The sequence below is a fragment of the Pithys albifrons genome, chromosome 3, assembly GCF_047495875.1.
Source record: "Pithys albifrons albifrons isolate INPA30051 chromosome 3, PitAlb_v1, whole genome shotgun sequence".
In the NCBI taxonomy this organism is placed as follows: domain Eukaryota; kingdom Metazoa; phylum Chordata; class Aves; order Passeriformes; family Thamnophilidae; genus Pithys; species Pithys albifrons.
This window is the reverse complement of record NC_092460.1, coordinates 30,411,670-30,433,995: the sequence shown is the minus strand read 5'-3', so window position 1 is coordinate 30,433,995 and position 22,326 is coordinate 30,411,670.

Genomic DNA, 22,326 nt, shown 5'->3' with positions numbered 1-22,326 from the left:
CTATTATGGTACCTCCCTTGTGGATTCTGAGGTTTAATACTGCGAAAAATGATGCCATAGTTGAAGCCTTGCCACTGAAAAGCACCATCTTGTGTTTCCTATGCTCTGCTTCCCACAGCAAGGCTTATTCTATGGTAGAAAATAAATTAAGATGTAATAATTAAGTAAATGTGCTTCAAAGGCAAGAAATCCCACACAGGGCTAAGATGCTCACCTTTAATCACTGCAAACAAAATGAGGGCGGCTTTCCCCTAAGTCACTGTGAGTCAGAGGTTTAAACTCTTTGCCTTCAGATGGGTTTGCAGCAGGTTTTTCTTTTCCTCTTATTGACCTTCATTTTCTGAGCTCAGCTTAGAGAGAAGCCATAGTTCTATTAGCTGAAAAACAATTTCAAAAATATAAGCACAAACAGCAAGGAATCCTGCCAGATTCAGGTCAGTCATGACAATAACAGTTTTTTCTCCACTTGGCATTTCAGCTTGGTATTAAGGTGATCACTCTTGTTAAAGACAAAACCTATGAGTACATTATTATGTCCAAGCACCAGGTGGAATATCAGTAGCCCATTTTCCCTTTATTTTTGCAAACCTGCAGATATGGTGGCAATGGTTTTGCCTTTTCATGGCTTTTTTTTTCCAAAAAACCCAAACGGTTGACATTTTCAGGCCAGACAACTAAAGGGGGGTTGCCTCCTCAGAAAACTCTTTGTAAAAAAATCCTCTGATGGTTAATAACAAAAATGCAGTCCCTTTTCACTGAGATTTAGGTTATAAGGATTGTTAAGATCTTCTTGTTTGAACTCCTGCATAATGTAGGGTATGCAGGATTTCATCAACCTGCATGACTAATTTCAGTTTTGTTTGCAGAGTTGGGTCCTTGCAACACACAGAGCTCTTGCTCACCCCTGCTGACGGGGTTGTTATTGAATTCAAGAGAACTGGAGCAGAGCCTTAGAGAAAAGAGCAGTTCCTGAAGTCCCATCACCATTTGTTTGGGTAGAATCTGGTATTTTACACTCACTCTATCACGTTTGAAAATGATAAATGAGAAGATGTATCAAATGTGTTCTAACAAGGATAAAATAATCCATAATTCAGGACAGCACAGAAAGCACCTGGTTTCATGCTTTTTTTCCATTTTAAAACATAGAAGAGGCTCAGAGAAGCATCTGCTGAGCTTCTGAATGGGTTTGGATCAGCTGCAAGTGCCCATTTGCCAAATGCAAGTCCAACTCAGACACAAAAACAGGCAAATCTCAGTGATGCTGGGTCAGTTTCATATTTTAGATCCCAAACCAATAGCAAGTCTTGATTGGTGGCAAATGGATCTGACCCCCCCAAAAAAATCAACAAACAAAACAAACAAACAAACAAAAAAAATACCAACCTAGAAGCTTTTCATGTCCTTCACAAAATGAGATTCCTAAATATCAGCTGAAAAAAAGGATGTACTTCACCATTTGGGGGTTCATTTCTGGTTTTCTTTCTCTGTATTGATGGATGCAGATTTATAGAAATCTCCATCTGATAAAGATTTCCAAGTGGAGAAGAATATTGTTCTTCCATTAATAGTTCCCATCCAGCAAGGTAAGTATGTAGCTAATGTAAAGCTTCAGACTCTGGGGTACCCACAGCATCTACCTGAGAATACTGAGCTACAGCCTGAGGGCACAACAATTTCAGTGGAAACTCCAAAGAGCAAATCACTGCCAGACTGTATAGAAGAAATGTCTTAATTTGTTGGTGTAGAGGGCCCCCTGAAAAAAACCCCATAACTCGTAGTACAGGAATAACAGAAGTGTTCATCTTGCCCTCAGCTCAGATGTGAGATTTTATTCTCCTCAGTGGGGTGCAGTGTACAGCTGGTGAAGGAACAGGTGTGGTATGTCTGGAACCGGTTCTGATCTGCCACAGACAGCACGGATCAGCCAGACCTGGCAAAAGCCAAGTGATATGTCATCCCCCAGGGATCAGTAAGTAGACACTCACCTGTACCACCAGCCTCCACAGGGTCTAGGCAGGATCTTAGGCCTCAGATCTGAAGGAAACCACTGCAAATTTAACCATCAGATGGAACAAGAAACTCATGGGCATGGGGTGACACCACTAAATGCAACACCACAAGTCTGTTGAGTCAGAAATGCACAGGTAGGACAGGGTGCATCTGTGCTGCCCCAGGCACAGCGACAGTGCAGCATCCCCAGGGAGGTGGGCACAGCTTAGTATCAGCTCTAGAATATCAGCAGAGCCCTGATACCCTTGAACTCACCATCCCACCTCATCAAGGCTGCTTACTGGAGGCACTAAACAGGTGCAACCACAGCTTCAGAGCTGGTTTGGTCTCTGCTCCTGTGACAGAGTTGTCTTATGGATCCTTGCAAGGTGTCTCTGCCCAACACTTCTCATGGCTTCTCTTCCCAGGGTGACAGATGTTTGCAGATCCGTAACATCTGGTTTTTTCCTCAGTGAAAGTCATGCTTCTGAAACAGTATCTAAGCTCCTTTTAGACCCTCATCCCAATACAGAGTTATGCACATAACAGGTAAACAACACTAGCAAATCCTAAACCAAGCACAGATGCTTTATCATTTTTACCAACTAGGAAGCCACTTCATAGAGCAAGAAAGACATGAGTTGGTCTGCTCAGACCAGAACTTTGGAAAAGAAGTTCACAGGTTTAAAAACTTAATTTCTAGGTAAAAACTAAATAATCATACTAATTTTATAATAAAGACAATCCAATTAGCTAGTTGAAAAGTTCTCTAAAGAGTTGTGAAATATTTCCTTTAACAACAAGCTAGACACAACAACACACCTTTTAAAGCTTCTGTCCATCACCTTGCAAGCTTGTTAAGATTTTCCTGTGCTCTTGTTTGGAGTTCCTAGGATTAGTGTGAGCATCACGTCTGAATCCTTGCAGTTCCTTGGCAGACCTCCTCCAGATGGAAGCACCGTGGTGGCAGGGCAGGTGTCTGGGATGGGAGATGCCAAAAGGCAAAGGATCTGGTCTTGCTGTCAGTGTTAGTGTTGACAGTATGTCACTCAGATGCCCCTGCTGAAAATTAGTTTCTCTTTGTCTCTCTCTCTCTCTCTCTCATCAGTTCTGATGAATATTGATGATCTTTACAGCATCAAAAGAAGCAAAGGCAGGATAGCTGTTTGAGGGGACAAACACTTCAGTTCTGGACTGAAAAAAAAAGAGATAGACAGGGGAGTGGTTGTGATGAGCCAAGACAGCCTTTTCCCTCTTTTGTCAAAATGTGATTTACAGACATACTTCCACTCACCCTGTGGCTGCCAGTTCCTACATCCTATACTCACAAATCTCTCTTACTAATTGGATAGGCAATATGTGGGCTGCCTCCTCTATAAAAAGCTTTCTTGAACTGGGACGCTTCCCAGCTCATTTTAATAAATCATGACTGTAATCAAATTCTTCTGCTGCATATTTCTGCAATAAAATCTGTATCATTCATTTACTGGCCTTTTTTACTGTCCAGCTATCATTTTGTCTTGCTTCTGAAGCTGCCTTTCTTGCCTGGTCATTCAAAGAATGCCATTTGCTTTGAAACCCTAACATAATTCAGCTGCTTTTTCCTTATCTTGAGAACTTCTCCTCATTCTGTCCATCCCAACAATTCCGCTCTGACTCCAGCCACTGTCTCTGCCATTAGTGACCACTTCACCTCATTCTTGATAGTTCTGCTCATTAAAGTTATCCCACTGCCTCCTGAGCCACTTCCACCAGCTCAGCAACAAGCGGGTCTGAGGCTGCCTCTTCCCAGCGGCCAGCTGGCAAAAGCACTTCTTTGCATAACAAAACCCCTTTGTCGATGGAATTTGTTCCTCTTTCCTTCTTTTTGGGAAGTGTCTGTTCTCTCTTAAGGACTTTAACACACTACCAGGGTGACTGCAAAGCAAACAGAGTAACCATCCCCGCTCAAATCAAAGACTGCCCCAGAGCTTTGCCAGACTTTCTACCAGAAAGTGCAGCCTGGAGCTGCATTTTACCCTCAGGGCTGTGTGGGAAGGGGAAACAGAGCCTCTGAAACACTTGTGCTGGCTGAGAGAAAGAAGTCAAGAGATTAGGTTTGCTGAAGTTCCTCCTAGCTGTAATTTCCCTTTTACGTGGGCAGAATATGGGGGGATGCCCTGAGCTGGATGCTCCTGGGTTTGGATTTGGGCTGCTGTGGGGAGAACCCAGGAGCCCCAGTTCCCAGCTTTAAACCTCACTCAGCCATCACAAAACTTCTCTTGGTTTTCATTTTCCTAAAGGTCCTGCCCGTCCTAGTGTCTGGAGGTAATAGGACTAATCTTAGAAGTCATCTGTTGGAAAAAGTGGGGAAAAAAAATTACAAAGAAGAAAAAAATGAACTGAGAGGCTGGATGGGATGTGGGTCAGATAAAGCATTTTAAACATGCAGTCTTTGCTTTGCTTTAAAACAATCAGACTTTCAGACATAAATGCATGAGGCAGCATCTTTTTTATAGTTCTTCAGAAAACTTACAGATTTTTAAGAGTAATTTTTTAAAAGTGAAAACTTGGCCAATCATCACCTCAAAAAGCACAATGTAAAAAGTTTTAATGTGTCAATATTGTGGGTTTGTTTTTATACTGGCACTTGGGTGGTTTCAGATTCAACATAGATTGAGATATGCCTCTTTTTTGCATAACTCCAAGCTCAGTTTCAAACAGTGGGAAAATTAGCATTAAAATGAATCCTTAAACTGCAATTACTTGGAAGATGCAGAGCATGAAGTATTCAAATGGCTCTCACTCAGTGATCCCGTTAAAATATACAGATCAGTACTGCAATTTGGTTGCAAACATTTCAGACTTAAAGATGTGGAGGCTCTACCTTGCTCCCAGTTTTACTCTACTCTTGCTACTCTAATGCATCCCAAAGAAACAAATAGATATCCAAAACACTTTTGCCTTGAATGATTTTTTTTCCATTAGGTTGTTCTCTTCCTCAGGATTTATGAGGGAACACCAAAATACTTGAGACAGCAGGTGAGCTTTAGAGAGAGGTGTCCAAGTATCATATGATCATTGGTAATATGATGCAGATACTATTTACACTAGCCCTGAAAATTCAACTGCTGTTCCACCTTATTTTGAAATAAAAATGTATTATATCAGATAAGAGAGACATAAAATCTCACTGTTTTCTATTATGACAAAATAGCTTTGTTGAAAGAGGTTCTGGTGAAAGTATCATCAAAATTCTAAGAAGTGAGAAAATTAATTCTTTTTTCCCCCCCACTTATTAGAAAAGGCATAATCCAGATACACCAAGCAAAGAAGTGAGATAATATAAAACATTGTAGTGCTGCATTAGTATGAAAGAGTGCCCTTCTCCTGCAAAAGGGTAGTAGAGCACATAATCAGAGGGAAAGACCTCAAGAAGCTTTACCCTCAGAATCCCCAAGTTGCTTGACCTCTTCCAAAACAATTCTCACACCATTACCAAGGAAGCAGAAGTGAGAAAGCTGTCATCTTTCCCCCTTTCTTTTGCTCCCTTGTGACCAGCCTTGCTATTTTTAAGGCAAAATGCAGGAATGAGGCAAGTTTACAGCCACTGTAATGCCCTGGCAGGGTAACACAGGTGAGGAGGAACTCCAGAAACTCCAGCCCCAGGCTTCTCAGTGAAAACCAAAGGAATAACCTCATCAGCTGACAGCCACAGCAAAGGCTTGTTTTCCCTGTGGCTTATCTGCTAGTGGAAAGGAAGTAGGTTTTATTTAGCAAATGTGTACATTCTCAATGCAATTACATGTTGTGGCTGCATTCCCCTTCTTTCCACTGGTGGCTTTGGGTTTCATTTCTTTTTCCCTTCCATATTCATTTGCAGCCACCAAGCAGGGTCTGAAGCAAGCCTGGTGCACTAGTCACGAGTGTGACCTTTCCCACAGCTCAGCAACGATGAGCTGTGGCCGAGATAAGCAGCCTGATGTTCTCCAGGCATCTCCACTGCCGCTCTCCCACTGACATCATTCGGGAACTAGTGCCAACACCTCCCCACAGCTCCTGGTCACATTCAGCTCAAAGAGCCTGCTTTCTTCTCCCTTTGCTCAGCAAAGCAGGCTCTTGTGGTGCGCTCTTTAATTGCCTTTGCAAATGACAGATTGTCTGATACAGACGAGAGCTGTGAAACGGTAACCTGCCTACCCCAGTGGGAAAGCATCCATCAGCTTCTCCTTTCCTGGTAGTTTGAAGGTGTTCCCACTTCTCCTTCAGCCATCTACAGCTGGCCCTCACCACAGGGCTTTGCCCTTTCCATGGGATCAGGGCCACACAAACAGTTAATCTGACATTTGGCAGCGGTGAGGTGGTGGGAGGGTTCTTCAGGGAAGCAGGGGCAAGTGGTGGGGCACAGGGTCTTACTGGGAATCTGCCAAAGAAGTTCCACAGCCCTGCTTCTGTTCAGCTACTTTTGATCTTCTCTGTAGCTGTGTGTACCACAGTCCTGCTTATTGTTAAGGGGACTGGGAGACAAGTGAAGGAGTGGGAACCACTAGTGATGGAACAGGAACTGTAATAGGGTTATTTTTTTCCCCAAAATCAGTTTTGAGAAACAAACAAGAATTATGATTAAAAGGCAAAATGAACATACCTTATATGAAATTTATATTTAAGGAGCAGTCATACAATGCTGTAAGGCAAAAGGTCATGTCTGAAAGCACTCACTTCTGGAAAGAGTTAACTTTTTGTTTTGTAAGAAAGCCCTAATGATGTCAATAAAAAAGAAATATTAAGGGTGATAGGGCCAAACTCTTTGAAGCCACTGAATGATGCATTTGCATTCAGAGAGGGCAGGGTTAGACACACAATGCATAGCACAAAGAGATACCCAGGTGTTCACAGACTTAGGACTACACTTACATGAGTTGTAGGCCACATATATTTCCTTTGTAAGAGACCATGAACAGCTATAACTTGAACATCTAACAGTCTGATAGAGAAAACTGATGAGCTAGGAAAAGACTAAATACAGGGGAACATTTAATTCAACCATTCCATTCAGAACAGAACTAGCTTCAAAATTTGCTGAGCTTGTTCAGCGTCTTGCACAGTCAAGTTTTGATGATATTCAGGCCCTTCAGCCTCGCTGGGCACCTCTTCAGCTCTGCATCTCTCTCTGGGTGAAAAGCATTTTCCTCAGACACAGTAGGAATTTCCCCTGGTACAAATTGTGCCCGGTGCCTCTTGCAATTTCCCTCTGGGCACCCTTCAGCAGCTCTGTTGTCCCTGTAACCCCCACTAGGTAGTGCAAGGCAGCAACCAGGTTCTACCTGAGTGTTCCCTTAAGGCTGAACAAGCCCAGCTCCCTCAGCCTTTCCTTGAACATTGGAAATCCTGCTCCCTGACCACATTAGTGACAATTCACTAAGATTGCTCCAGTTTCTCAATGCATTTTCATACTTTCTGGGAGCCAGTTGCATTACACCAGGTGTGGCCTCACAAGTGCTGAGTAGAGGAGAACAATCACTGCCCTGACTTGCCAGCTGAGCTGGAACTCCTACACCTCATGTCTGGTGTGGCTGGGTCTCATCGTTGAAATGGCATATTTTTGACTTATCTTCAGCTTCATGAACATCAAGACCTCAAAGTCCTTTTCGTTTGAGCTGATTGCCAGTCAGGCAATTCCCAGCTTTTACTGCTGCATAGGGTTAGTATTTCCCAGGTGCAGGACTTTGCCTTCTTGAATGTCATGATGCTGCTGTCGTCCAATTTCTCCAGCTTGATCACATCCCCCTGAATGACAGCAGCCTTGCCCTGCAGCAAATGAACTACTCCCAATAAACAAAATAACTGGAAAGAGATGATAGTCAGCTTAATGGTACTGTATAAACTCAGAATGGAGCAGGACTGACAGCTATGCTGTATTCATCCTTCTGCTGGAAAACTGCCTGTGCTGCTGTCCTTCACAGGGTAGTGGATGCCCTTACTTTTGAAGATGGAACCAAAGGATGATGCAGTTTACAGAGGAAGCTTATAGAATTCCTCTGAGAAGCTTTAGCAAGGACTAGGAGAATTAAGGTGCCTTTTTATCTCTACCTTCTGTCCCAGAGATCAAAATTATTAGCATGTGAATGAAGCACATCATCTAATCTGGGAAAAAATACCCTTTTGTGTGACCTTAACTCAGTCACATAGGTCAGGCAGCAAAAATGAGCTGCTTAAAATAGCATCTGAACTGAGCTTTCCTGCATTTGTCCACAGGAGAAATAAAAAGGAAAACACCAAACAGCTATATTTACTCTTCAGAATTGCTTATTCATTCAAATAAAAAGACAACAGGTAGGCAAGAGTTAAAGAGAAGATAATGCTGAGCTTTCAGTCATGCAAAACCTAAATACCTATTGCTTAGACTAAAGGAGAAAATGGTTCATCTCCAAGAACTGTGCTGACAGCACTATCTACACCTTCCTGTTGCACACACAGCAGTGGCTTTTCCTCAGCCCATTTGGATTGTCTATCACATCACGTTGAAACATCATGCAGTAAATCAGTGTAAATCAGTTATTAAATCGATTAGAAAAAGTCAAGCATATGCTTAGAAAAATGCAAAGAAAATTAGAGGAAACTTAACAGCTCGAAGGAAAACATGGGGCAGCTCCCAATGTTGAGACCTGGATGGCAGGAAGACCAGCTGTGAGGACTCTCCCATCTGAAGGAGCAGGTTGACAGCCTAAAGGAAGAGCCAGAAATCAACATGAGGGGCAGCAGCTCTGGATTATCCTCCTCTCTTCCTTCTCCCAGGCCTTCAACTCTCATGGCTGCCAAGCTGAATAGGGCAGGAAAATCCCACCACTTGTGAAGCAAGATCACAGTTTTTGCTGAGCTTAAAATATACTAGGCACTTTAGGTCCACAGTCTTGCTGCTGTAAAAGAACTGGCAGAACTGCATCAGCTCTAGTGGATAGCCTTACCTCCACAAATGGCAGGGACAACCAACTGGGGTGCTCAGAAATCCAGGATTCCCTGCAAACTGTATTTCTGAAGACCTTTGCACTCATCCAAGGTAGATCTCTCTGCAAGAAACAGATTCCTGACATCTGTCTCCAACTAATTTCAGGATCCAGTAGATTTCTGTCTTCTGTGATATTTCTCTGCTGTGAGAAGAAGATGCTTTTGGCTGCCTGCTTGCCTCCTCATCGCTCCTCATGTCAGAAGCACTGTACACTGTATTGCAGGGTAGGATGCAATGAATTAATAATTTTGCCAATAAAAAAGCTATTTCAGTTTCCTTGAAACCCTAGGACATCTGCAAGCAGTTTCCACCAAAAAACCCCCATGACTATAAATTTAATTTTCATAAAAACAAATTCCTTCTCTTCAAGGACCTCCACTTGCAACTCTTATCAGTTTAAAAAAAAGAGATGCTGCCACAGACCACTTCACTGACCAAGTTTTTGGCAGTCAGCTGGGATATGGGAAATCTCCCTCCTTAAATTAGGGCTGGACCAACGACCTCCAGTGCCCTGTTGGGTAAAGTGGAATGCTTTGGAATCTCCCTATTCTGTGGGATAGGAGAATGCTGCTGTTACAAAGCCCCATGAGCTCCTGTCCTGAGATTTAATAAGCAGGAACTAGAAGATTTCTGCTGACTTTTGAGAGTCATTAATATCCAGTTGCAGAGACTCATTCCTAGAATAAAAAACAGGCCTTCTGTTGGAGTCCAGATCAAGTAGTTTTGCTCAACTACTTACCCTACATTGTTTCCTTAGAATAACCCTCTAGTACATGGCCATTTCCTGCTTTATTGGCTCTGCTTGTGCACAATCAGAATATCTACCTTCCTTTCCAAAGAGCATCTCTCTTTTTCTTCAGAGGGCAAGCTAACCTGCTCATTTCTTCATTTTCACTCAGTGAGTCATTAAATGCAGGAAACAGAGTCTGTGTAGTGGAAACTCACTGAAGTGCTGGCAGCTGGATCTGCCTGAAGGATATCTTTTGCCCCAGTTTAGCTACCAGACCTGCTTCACTCTTTGGATGAGAAGTACACCATGTAAATGCTGTTGGTTTATTGTCCCTGGGACAGAAAAATAATCAGCCTAACCACAGAGAAATGACATACACTGGCTTGTCAGGAATTTCCCCTCCTCCACAACTCCTTTTGTTACAACCCCCCCCCCCATCTCAAGCAAACAAAAAAGAGGGCCAAAATGAGAAAACAAGTGGTTGTTCATCTTTCACATGCAGTAAACATGAGTTCACTTACCTGCCAAATCCATAAGGATACCTGTGTGTTGCTCCCTCCTCTAGCACAAAGCCACTACCTTTGCTTGGTCTCTGCCCGACAACCACCCAGAAGGATCCAAAACAAGTGGTGGAGGCTCAATAGAATAGATGTTGTGTCTCGCTCTGAAATAGATATGGCAAGATGAGCTGGCGAGGAAGAAAGAGTCAATTTGTCTCTGGCCCCTGTAAAAGCCCAGACTGTATTCTCAGTAATATGATCAGATTTGGGGCTAGATGATCAGCTTTGGCAGTTCTAATAGAGTCTGTCTGCCAGCACTGTAATTTTAAACACAACCAACATCTGAATACAATAATAATAATAATGATAAAGAGTAATGTTACTGTGGCCCACACCCACGGGGACGTGTGATTTTTTGCTTTGGCTTTAGGATAAAGGATGATGAGGACGTTTGGACCAACAGCTTCATTTCAGCCAGTGTTTCTGATAAGTCTGTCACCACATTTGTCTCTGGAAAATATTAAACACAACATAGAGTTCATTCTTAGATGATATACAAGCAGCTTGTTTTTCTCATTTCACCACAGATCTTATTTATATATACACTGCAAATAGATTGATACCACACACAGAGCACATCCATAGGGTCTGATTTTCCAATGTTATATTAGATTTATGGTCTTGTAATTCCATAGACTTTAATGAGTTTTACCAGAATAAAGCTGGTTCCTAAAGAGAAAGGATATATTAAGGACTTGCACATATTACTTGTGCATCCAACCAGAAATGTTAATACAGGCAGACACCTGGCACAGATGACATAGTTAAATATGCTTCATACTCCCTTTTACAAGACCCTGATTTCAGTTGCTTGCAAATGTCAAACATTGTGTTCAGGCAGAAATTTTCCCTCTAACATGCTTGCCTCAGGCTAAATATTTTTCAGACAGTTCCAGGAAAATTAGTCCATCCATTTTGAGGATGAATTTAGGGAAAACCACAGTGTTTCAGTAATATTAAGAAAGGCTCCAAATGTCTTATTTAGAAGTTCTGAAGCTTTGAAGCAAGGCTTCAAAACACTGAAAGGAAGCAGTGTGCTGTATCCCAGGAGTGTGCTGCTGCCTTGGAAATCTGTCCACAATCCAAGAAAGACATGCCCAAACCCAGCAGTTCCCACTCAGCTGCTGACTGTGCACCAGGCCCTCAGTTATCCACGTGTTCCTGCACTGGCACGCTCTGTCACGACAGGAGATCCCTGAGCTCGCATAAGGCATGCAGCAAACCCACAGGGGATGTGCATAACACCACTTGCAAGGGCCTGATCAATGCTGCAAGTGTTCTTCGACACAGCCACGTTGTGTTTGCTCTGCAGGTTTTAGCCAACACAGCCTGGCTGAGCTCAGAGGGCCACAGAGCAGCAGTTGGGCTATTTGGGCAAGCAGCAGACTTTGGAGGACAGAAAAGGGGAATGAAGAAGTTGCCCTAAGTTAAAGGCTGTGTGGTTGTGTGGGTTTTAGTTTGTTTTCGGTTTGGTTTTATTTTCCTTTGTTTTGGATTTGGTTAGTGGGTTTGGGGAGGGAGGGAGGTTGTTGTTTTGTTGGGGTTTTTTTCTCTTTTTTACAAACAGCTACTAGCAATGTCCTGTTTAGCACTGCCAAAAAATCCCTACTATTCTTTGCTTAGGCAGGACTACATTAATTTCAGCTGCTCACATCTAAGGAAATACAGAAGATACTACAAAATTATGTATTTAGTGCATTAGCAATCTTTGGACAACAAAGAAACAGTAAAATTTAGGCTGGATTTGGCCTCTAGAGTTAAAAGGTCCAACAACTCAAAACCAGTGTAAACCAGGGCCAAGGACCAAGCAAGGATTTTCTGTAGTTTTCTGATGCTGGGGATCATTGTGGCATAAGACAAACCAGCAGTTTGCACAGATGGCACCTCTCCTTCTGGCAACACTCAGACTGTGCAGGCAGAGGGAAACAACCACCCTCATAAGCAAGAAAGTGATGGACAGGAGCTGAGACAGGGGACCTGTCTATGGATCCAGTCTTCCACAGAAACTGAAATCAAAGTTTGGCTTCTCCAGCCACCTGAAGAGCTCCCCAGCAAAGAAAGTGACTCATCTTCTCCTAGTCATTGACCACACAGACCAGGGGTTCCCAGATCCTGCAGCCCAGTGATCCACAGCAAACCCACAGCACAACCTCTGTTTTTCAGACAGGATGTTCCACCTATGACTTGCCTTTAATTTGATGTTTAATACTACTCTTGCAGATGAGCTGCTGACCACTTCCCACAGCCACTGACAGTCGTGGACTGCAGACCACCCTGCCAGAGCAAAAAGCTCTTTGGTGCTCTGGCTGCACACTCTTCATTCAAGCGGAAGTCTCTGCTAAATAATCTAAATATCTCAGCCATTTTGCTGTCTCCTGTGAGGGTACATATGGTTCCATATGGTGGGAAAGCTAGTTTTGTCAATTTGTTCCTAAGACTAAGTATAGGAAATTATATACAAACCAATGTTAAAGGAATATTAAGGTTGCAGAATCGAGTAGTTAAAAGCCAGGAACCGGTTGACAAGTCACATAAAAGAAAGATCTAAATAAATGTGCTTTGATAGCCAAAAAATGCTTTCTGGGAGGCAGGCGAAATAAATAGAAATAAAAGAATTAGGCTGCTTTGTTTAAGAACAGCTTCTTAAATCATGATCATCTTTCCAGACCATTTCCTTCTCTCCTCCCTAAACTCCTGCCAAATTGCAGCTAGGTTTAACATCAAGATTTCACAAAAGTTTAATCTTTGCACTTGAGAATTAAGCAAAGTTTGGGCTTCAGAGGTGTTTTTCTTAGATCATTTTGAAGAGTTATAATGGTGTAATTTGAATACCTTAAATTTACCACACTGAAAAGCTGCAGCAATACATCATTCTTCCTGCAACTTTTTTTCCTCTGTAAAGATCCTATACATCCCTGTGGTGGGTCTGCTACAAGGTTAGACTTATCAAGGTGAAATCTGATTTCAACAAAAGGAAGAAAAAAGATGTCAGAGAGTAGTGTGTTTAGGGCTGCAAACAACTTCTGCCCCCTCTTCTCTGTCAACAGAGACATCCCAAATAAATGTTGCATTTGTGGAGTTTCAGTAAGGGAATGCCATTTCCCAAAAACCCAAGGAAGGATGCTTGTTGTGAGGCAAGCAGAAACCTTCCCTGGCCAAGTTTCATCTGGCTGGGGGGACAGTAGCCAGCAATTGGTGACTCTGTGGCCTGAGATGGCTGAGAAAGGCTGACTGGCCATGCCATCCCCACCGGGAAGGTGTTCACCCCTTGGCATTCACACCCCAACCTGAAGCATTAAATCAGCTCATGCTGGGGGAAGGGGGTGTTGCCATCCTGACTCCTCAGGTGAGTTCTGAGCACCTTTGTGCTCAGGGTCCTGTTGTGAGAACAGCCATGAGGGCCTGAACAGAGGAAAGCAAAAGTCACACTGTAGGAGATAAATTTTTGAGGTGCTGATGAAGAGCTATCAGACCTCAGCCTTCAGGAAATACTCATCAAAAGGCTTTGAATACTAAGCAATGCTGGTGAGGCCTTGAAAAAAAATGTTTCAAAACAGAAAGGAAGTTGTATGAATTCAAAAGAAAATCAAATCCTTTTCCCTGAGAAGAACTCCTGCTCACTGCAAGCCCTGCAGTAGCCCATCTCCAGCAGATGCAGTCACAGGCTTTGCAGAGGCTTATCCACAGATCAGAAAAGGCCACTGAAGCAAACAGTTTTGAAATCTGTTGGCACTGTTCACACAGATCCCTTTGAGGGGGAGAGCAGGACTTCCAAATCCCAATCAAGTGGGAAACTTGTGGAAGAAATGAGTATTAGAGCAGCACAGGCTGCAAAAGACTCAACCTAAAAGAACCAAACTGTATGACAACCACATCTTGAGGCAGGGATGGGAGTACTAAGGCTATTAGCAAAGAAAGGCCAATTTAAAATGGGAATAAGTCTCGCTCCTATCTGTCAAGTTCTGCCTTTCACTGACACAAGCTGTACTTTTTTCACAGAAGCGTGTTCTTTAGCCCCCCAAAACTGCAGACATCAGTGCAGGCATGACAGCAGCTCTGGAGAAGGGCCAGCAGAGTTCAAAGACCCTAGCTGGAAACCAAAGCAATGCTGACAAGCATTGAGGGAAAATTTATGAGGTCCTGATTGCTAAAAGCATATGTTTGGGATATAAAGAATTAACAATTATGCCACCCACACTGTTTATTCTTTCTTAAGTAAGGAGTTTAGGGCTAATATGTTTAAACAAAAAAAACCCCCAAACCTGAGCACTTTTTAGATGGGATTTATGGCATTCTGGGACTGACATTTAGTATCATGCTTTGCAGTTGAACATACTATTCAACAAGCCACCTGCCTCTATAAATGTCACTGTTTGGGCTCAAGTTCAGTTTACATATAACTTAAAGGAATTCCAGTTCTTTCAGCTCCTGCCTGTTTACAGGGATGTTTCATGGCACACAGCACAGAAAAAGACAATTTGTAGAAAATAAAGTCTTGCATGATTTATCTTGTCTGGAAGCAGTGGAAAGGAGCATGTGAAATCTGCATCCCATTAGAGATGCAGGACTGCCCCCAGAATCAACTGGTGCTGGTTTGTGCAATCAGTAACCCTGTGAAGGACACAGGGAATGACCCACTCACAGTTGAAGAGCCATGGATCAGTACATGGGGTGACAGGTGGCCTTAGCTTTTCATACCTGGAGATTCCTGAGCCTTTCACAAAATGCCAGAGGTGCCCAAAGGAGCTGTGTCTGGCTGCATGGATTCTTCTTCAGTGTGAGCACTACAGGAAAGTAGCCATCCAGCCACATCCATGGGGACACAGTGAACCGAGCATGGGATGTTGGGAGGCAGAGGCATGTCAGGACTGTCATGTGCTGGAGTGTTCAGGCTGCACAACTGGCCAAAACGCAGTACAGTCCCTAAAACTGCAGCTCTCAAGTGCCTCCACACTTCCCTGGGGAAATGAAAGAAGCACTTAGAGACAGACTTCTGCCCAGGAGCAGCTGCAGCAGCAATGGCTCCAGCACTGGTTGTACAAAGCACCTTTGATTCTGGCCTTGTGCTCAGGCAGCTTTATTGGAATCATGGAGTAACTTAGACTGAAAGGGAACTCTGCAGGTCATCTAATCCGATGTCCTGCTCCAAGCAGGGACAATTAGATTAGGTAGGTCAGAGTCTTCCCCTTGTTCATTAGGAGAAAACACACTGCCAGAGCTAATCCACTGCCTCTTTAATCAGAGACATTACCTAGATGTGTTCTCCAAAACCAGAGCATTTGCCACACAGTCTTAGGGTGGGGATTCTGTTGGGCAGCAGAAACCATTGGCAATTTTATAGTGTAACTGCATATCACAGTGCAGCACAGAGAGAGCTCCATCAAACTCTCATTCCTTTGCTAATGCAAAATTGGCAATTTCCTGCTTAATAGGGAAGAAAAAGCACATAAGTTTTCCTGGCATCTAGTCATGCCAGAGACCAGTGAAAATAAGTGCTGAATGTATCTGGAAAAGAAGTGGTGTGTTGAGACAGCTCACAGTCAACTGGGGGTGCTCCATGTCTCTCTAAAATCTCCATATGAATAATCAGGTCAGAAAACTAGTATTTCATAACAGGGACATAACAGACATTGCTCTGCTTTAATGAAGCTCTCTTCCACTTGGCAGAATATGCCAGCCTGACAATCATATCTCACTTAATTCAAACATTTTGGTGTTTGAGGGTATCGGGCATCTTCCTGCAACCACCACTAATTAAACTTTGAATATTGCAAAGAAGAGGAGAACTAAACCTGTGCCTCCCACCTCATGCAGTCAAACCTAACCAAAAATTTAGCCTTCTGGGAATGACAAATTGATGACATACAGAACGAAAATCATCTTGATGGCTAGCTAAGATCTACCTGACCTGATCTTCCTAACATGATCACTACTCAAAAAGAAAGAAAAAAATAAAAAAATCACATGTATATTATTCTTGAAGATCATAGGATGAAAAATAATACATGTTAGATGTCCCCAGGCACAATTTGTAATGGAAAACACTTTTTGCATTTTGTTGCAGGTTTATAAATGGTTGTACTCAACTATTGGAGCTTTTCCTCTACAGTTGATTCTCCCTATGCAGAATATAGTCCTGCAGGCACAGACTTGGTGATGGTATATCAGTTCCAGAAATGAGGTCTTGCTTGGCACAGGCAAGATGAGTAGCCTCCTTTGTACAGCCATTACTTGAATATGTGGGAAGAATGAAGCAGGGGTTTCCAGAATCACATGAATTGTAATACATAACAAAAAAATGTCCCATGTTAGCAACAACCCTGAGGCTAAGCCCTTACTTTGAAAGAAAGATTGTTGTAGATGAAACATCATCTTCTTTCTGTGACTGAAAGCCACAACACATACAGAAAAAAAACCCTCTTATATATGAAAGGCTTTGATATAGCAAAGTTTGTGACCCTTACAACCAAGGTTTTGCCACTCTGAATAAAGGCATTCTGTCATTCCCTAAATTAAACAGAAACAGGACCCAATGCAAGATAAAGGTAGGAGAGCAGGAGAAAAAATTGCCCTAGTCTACTAACAAGGACTTTTCAGAAAGCTGCCTAAAGGGATGCTTGATAGAAGTTACAGCATCAGAAATCATGTGCTTAGAGATCTAGGATCTTCTCCAATCACATACTCTTTCCTTGGATGCTCAGATAGCCTAAGGAATCAAGGTGATGGTGGGTGTTGAGATTTCTTCTGTGAGCCTGACTGCCATACATACTCCATCGGAAGAATCCAAAAACACATCAATAAAAAGAAAAATCAATCCATCTTACTCCAAAAATGTTAAAACTCTAAATGCTAGTCACCCTTAAAATGGTACAGCTGAGCCAAACATAATCTTCTCATGGATCCAATGATTGCTGTATACGAAACCACAGTGAAAGAAGTATGTATTAAAACCTATAGAAATGCCTTTTGCTACTGGCTTTCCTAGGAACTGCTGGACTCAAAGAAGTCCTTCCACACCATTAGAGAGATTACACCAAATTAAATAACCACATTTTACAAAGAGCTATTAGGAGTACAAAATTTTGAATCAAAAACCAAGTCAACATGTTAGATAGATAGTAAGGGAGACTTTCAGTGTCTCAGCACTGCCTCTCTCCTGTCTTCTGGCTCCTGCAGCAAGTCAGGCACATGATGGCAAAAAAAAAAAAAGGCTGGCAGCCAGTGGGTGGCACGCAGTACTGTGTGCTGGATGTGTCGTTGATAGTTTGAATATATCAGATATTTTTAGGTACTGTGAGCAGTTCTAGTCAATCAAGTAATCAAGAGCATACAGAAGCTCAGCTCTATGAGTTCAGTCAGGATTTTGAGGATCCAGGTTTTGCAGCTCTGTCAGTTAATGTGCTGGGATGGGAGCAGTGGAGTCGCTCCCAGCTTTGATGTAGCCATTTTCAGAAGAATCATCTTCCCAAGAACTCCCCACTGTGCTCAGCTTAGCAGATAGTTATTTCAGTAATAGCAGCTTTCTGCAAGGAAATAGGAAATGTGGCTGTAGTTGGAGATGTTCAGAGTTGGCTGCCATGGCGAAAATCTCTGGGTTCCAGCAGGCCGTGCCATTTGAGAAATGACACATATTACAGAGAAGCCAATCTTCCTAAGACCAAGCAGGATGCCCACAGAAGACCAATGAGTCCTGCCCTGCAGAAGCAGGCGCAGCTCCCTGGTCAGCACCGTGGACAGCGGCGCGGCCGCACCCGCCCTGCCCACGCGTGTCCACGGGCAGCCACCTCCATCCATATCTCTCCCTCCCTCCCTCCCAGCTGGCAGGGTGACTTAAACACCGCCCCAGCACCCAGGCCAGGCATCTCCAAGCAGTGCTCCCCACACGTGTCCCTTAGAGAAGCATTGCAGGCAAAAACCCCTCAGGAAGAGGAGCCGCGGGGGAAATTGCTGAGTGTTTACAGCCAAAGTTGGACCTGAATGTGGCAGGCTTGAACCCTGTGCTGGTGACCTAGGTTTGGTATCACAGGGAAAATATTTTCCCCACAAGTAACTGTAGGAATTTGGGAGAGAATTACAAATGTGTTCTAAGCTGGAGAAAACACGGACTCTGCAGCAGCATTAATAGCTTTCTAAATTCTCCCTGAACTTGCATATACCTGCGTGTACTCAGTGCCACATTGTTATCTAGACCTTCCCACAGCCCAGTCTCTCCTTTCTGGCTTTTTCATCTGTAAAGAGACAATACATTACACAAATATATTCAGTATATATCTGTACCTCTCATGGATGGACCACTGCAAAGAAGCTGACAGCAAAGCTGGAGACTGGAAGTCAGTTGTGCTGGTTGTGCGTCTCTATACCATGTTTGAACAAAGTTGCAGGGTCAGGAATGTGCCTATACTTTCCCTGGCAGTAACACAAAGTAAATGACTGCAGGTGCCTTTCACAACCCTCAAAAGCCAGTATTTCCCTGTCTAGCCTTTTCTCCTTCACCAGTATGTCCTGTCGTCTTGGAAAAGGTTGAGAACATGGAGGTCACAACCCATCTGCTTGAAACCTCCAGAGATGCCTCCATTCATCTGTTTCCCCAAGCTTAGATCTTTTGTCAGTGAGATGTTACTTTTCTCTTGTGAATAATAAGCCACCTGCTTCCCTCAGTAAGCCGAACCTACCAGACACCTGCTGACATTCTGGAATCCAAACAGCCACTGTTTCTCACATAAGTTCTTTTTTTATGGCTTCCCCTCCCCCAAAACTCTATAGCTCATGATACCACAGAACTCTATAGTTCATGCTTCAACTTTTGGACTGCTCTGAGGAAGTGACATACTCTTGCAATTGAAGCCAACGCTACTTGAAGTAAGCTGTAGTTTCCAGTCAGAAACTGCAGGGTAGTGGGACTCATGCCCAATGCTTATTGCTTTTCCTGCTCATTTCCTTTCAAATGCAAAGTGTAATTATCCTCTGTTTGAAGCAGGGCCACTTCATTCAAGATTATTGCCATTATCACATTTTGAACAAGTCAAACACCTGCCCTCCTAATCATGTCTGCCCACATAGGCCAGCCAAGTTATTTGCTACCCTCGAGTTCCCCGTCTGTCCGACAGAAAGAGCAGCAAGACTGGATAAAATCCTGAGCTATCTTTTCTGGTCTCCAAGCCGACCATGCTTTGGGCAGCAGGTTGATGAGGTACCTCCTGAGCTCCCTTCTAAACTGAACTACTTCAGTAGTTCTAAGTTCTCAAGCAGGGATAGTAACACAAATTGAAAGGAAATCTAGCTCTGTAACATACTCCTCCAAGGGGTGTACGTTTCCTTCTTTAGGATTTCCCCCTAATTCTAAAGGATAGGGTAATGGCTACCGCAAAGCCCAGGATTTGGATGCTACATGCCCAGGGACTCAACACATTCAGTAACTCAGAATCAGAACCTTACATATCTTTAGGTGCTTCTGTTGAGCAGATTTCCAAGCTCTTCCTGCCAGTGGCCTTTTTTCAAGCTTCTACAACTTCAGCTTTCATAGATCTGTCATGACACTCACTGATGAAGTGCTGACTTGAATGCCCCACGACAAGTTTCCTGAATGCTGTAGTATCATTTACTTGGGTCAGAGCATCCACAGTAAAAAGCAAAAATTAAAAGCACCAAAAAGTCAGAATAAACGGTGCAATTAAGGCAACATAACAGACTCTAAATCAGAAGAGCTACAGCTCAGCTCTTGGGCAAGGAAAGGTTATAATTTACCACAGCAAGACAAGGCATTGCATCAAACTACTCATGTTTCAGACTCTCTCTTAGGCACAAGCATCAGCAAAACTAACTGTACACTTGCACACAATCAGCAAACAGAGGCAAAGACTTTTACAACAGGTTATAATCTCCCTGAGTGTTTCTTTTCCCTCCAAATAAACTAACCAGGGGTGCACTCACATTAGCAAAACTCTCCACCCAACCTGGGTGGTTCATCTCCCTGTGCTTGCTTTATAAGAAGAGAAGGAAGCAGGCTTTGCCAGAGGGTGATTCAGAGCATCTGACGGCTTAGGAGCACAACTCTGGCTATCCCTCACCCTTCTACAAAAACCTAAGGAGATAAGACTCTTAATCTAAATTAGGTGCCTAAAATCAGGTAGTGTGCTTATTTTTTCCTTATCTCTCCATTAATATTCCACATCCTAGTGCTCACCTGTGTATCTTTAGAGGTCATATCCACAGCTGGTAATTTTGTCCTTCTATTTTTCTTCAATGAAAAGGAGGATATTATAAAAAAAAAGTAAGAAAATACTATTGCAGTTATATTGTGAAATGGAAACCACTTAGGAAAGGATGAAATGATTCCCAATGCTTTAATATGACTTTGGAAATCCTTTAAATTATGAACTGTTAAGTGTCCTGTTGGGCAACTTCCTGCAGCAGAATTAATCCTGAACTCAGGTGTCCCATAACACAAGTGACCCTGCATGAAAGCCACAAGGATGGCAACAAAATAAACTACCATACATCCCTTGACATGAAGTAGCCAGTGCTATATTTTCCTGCAGCAATAGTGTCAAAAAGTAAAATCCAGAGTTAAAAGTCAACTACAGTTCCATACCCAAATAAAATATAAAAGCAAATTAAATCTTTCCCCTCCCATAAAACTAAGAACAACAAGAATATGAAGCTATAAACTGAGTAGTTAAGAGTTTATAAACAAAGCAATACTCTATTTTTCTTGTCATACTTAATCTTGGATGTGTTTGCCTTGTGTTTCCTGTGTCTTCCCCAATCTGCAGCATAGTTAGAGAATTTCATATCAGGACTTGGGCTTTGATTCAATAATTTGACTCTGAAATGCTGAAAGAAAAATTGCTGAAAATCTATTTGAAAACATTTTACACAAAACTGTACCTAAAGAAGAGAAAGTATGGTAAAAGAATCTCATAATCCATGACTCCTGGGAATATCTATCAACGGAAAAGTCTGGGATCACTCCACACTTCTTCCTGATTCAGCAGATTGCAGCAAGAAACCCCCCAAGAGGAGCATGTGAGAGGAAGACAGAGGAATCCAGAATCATCATTAAGTGAGATGATTTCTGTTTACAACAGGAGAAGCTGACCCTGATTCCCTGGAAGAGCTCTGCATCCTGAAGCTATAGAACAGACAGCAAGCAAGAGGGTAACAAAGCCTAATCAGAGCAGATGAAGATGAACACAAGCACTGCTTCTGTGACAGGCAGCCAGGCTTGATTTTTGCAAACACAAAGAGCTGCTGCTTCAGCCACACAGTGGCAGTGGTTTTTCAGTACTTGTATTTTATTAGGATATCCACCACCAAGTAATAGAAAAACCCATTAAACAATCAAACATACCCTCACAACACTTAAGAAGAAGCAACCACAATAACTGAGGCCTTCTGAGACTGTGCAGAATTCTCTCTTTTTGACAGAACCACCTTTGGTAGCCACCAAAGTACTTTAGTGCCTCCAGCCTGGTGCCTCAGACAGCACTGGGTTCCAAAATCAGCCATGCTTACCTATCAGAAGAGCCCAATGGGAGAGTACTTGTAACCTCTTTACCTCAGATCTATCTTCATGGGATGAGTAAACCTTTTGATTAACAATGCAATGGGATAAATACTCTAACTCAACATCAGTAGTAGTCAATTCTTCCTTGTAGCAATTTCCATGCTTGCTCTTCCAGTGAAATCAGCATTCGAGGTACTTCTTGTGCATGGACTCTCTTGGCCAGGCTGGCTTTTTTTTTCATTCCATCACAACAATGCAGACAGAGCCCGTCAGCTTCTCTTCAAAACAATAATATAAATAGAGCTGATCATGCTGTTCACCCCAAGCTGATTGTCATTTGGCAGAATTCAACAGCTACAATCCTTATTACATGGAGGAACTAGACTTCATGTCTGTGTTTAATCTTGCTTCATGCCGACACGTTTCTGAGTGGTCTATACATAGAACTGGATGGTGCTGAGCCGTTCAGCTCAGTGCACACTCAGATGCACAGTCATGATCTCCAGTTACTCTTGCTGTGGTCTTCAACCCCCTGCATCCTCCAGGAAGATAC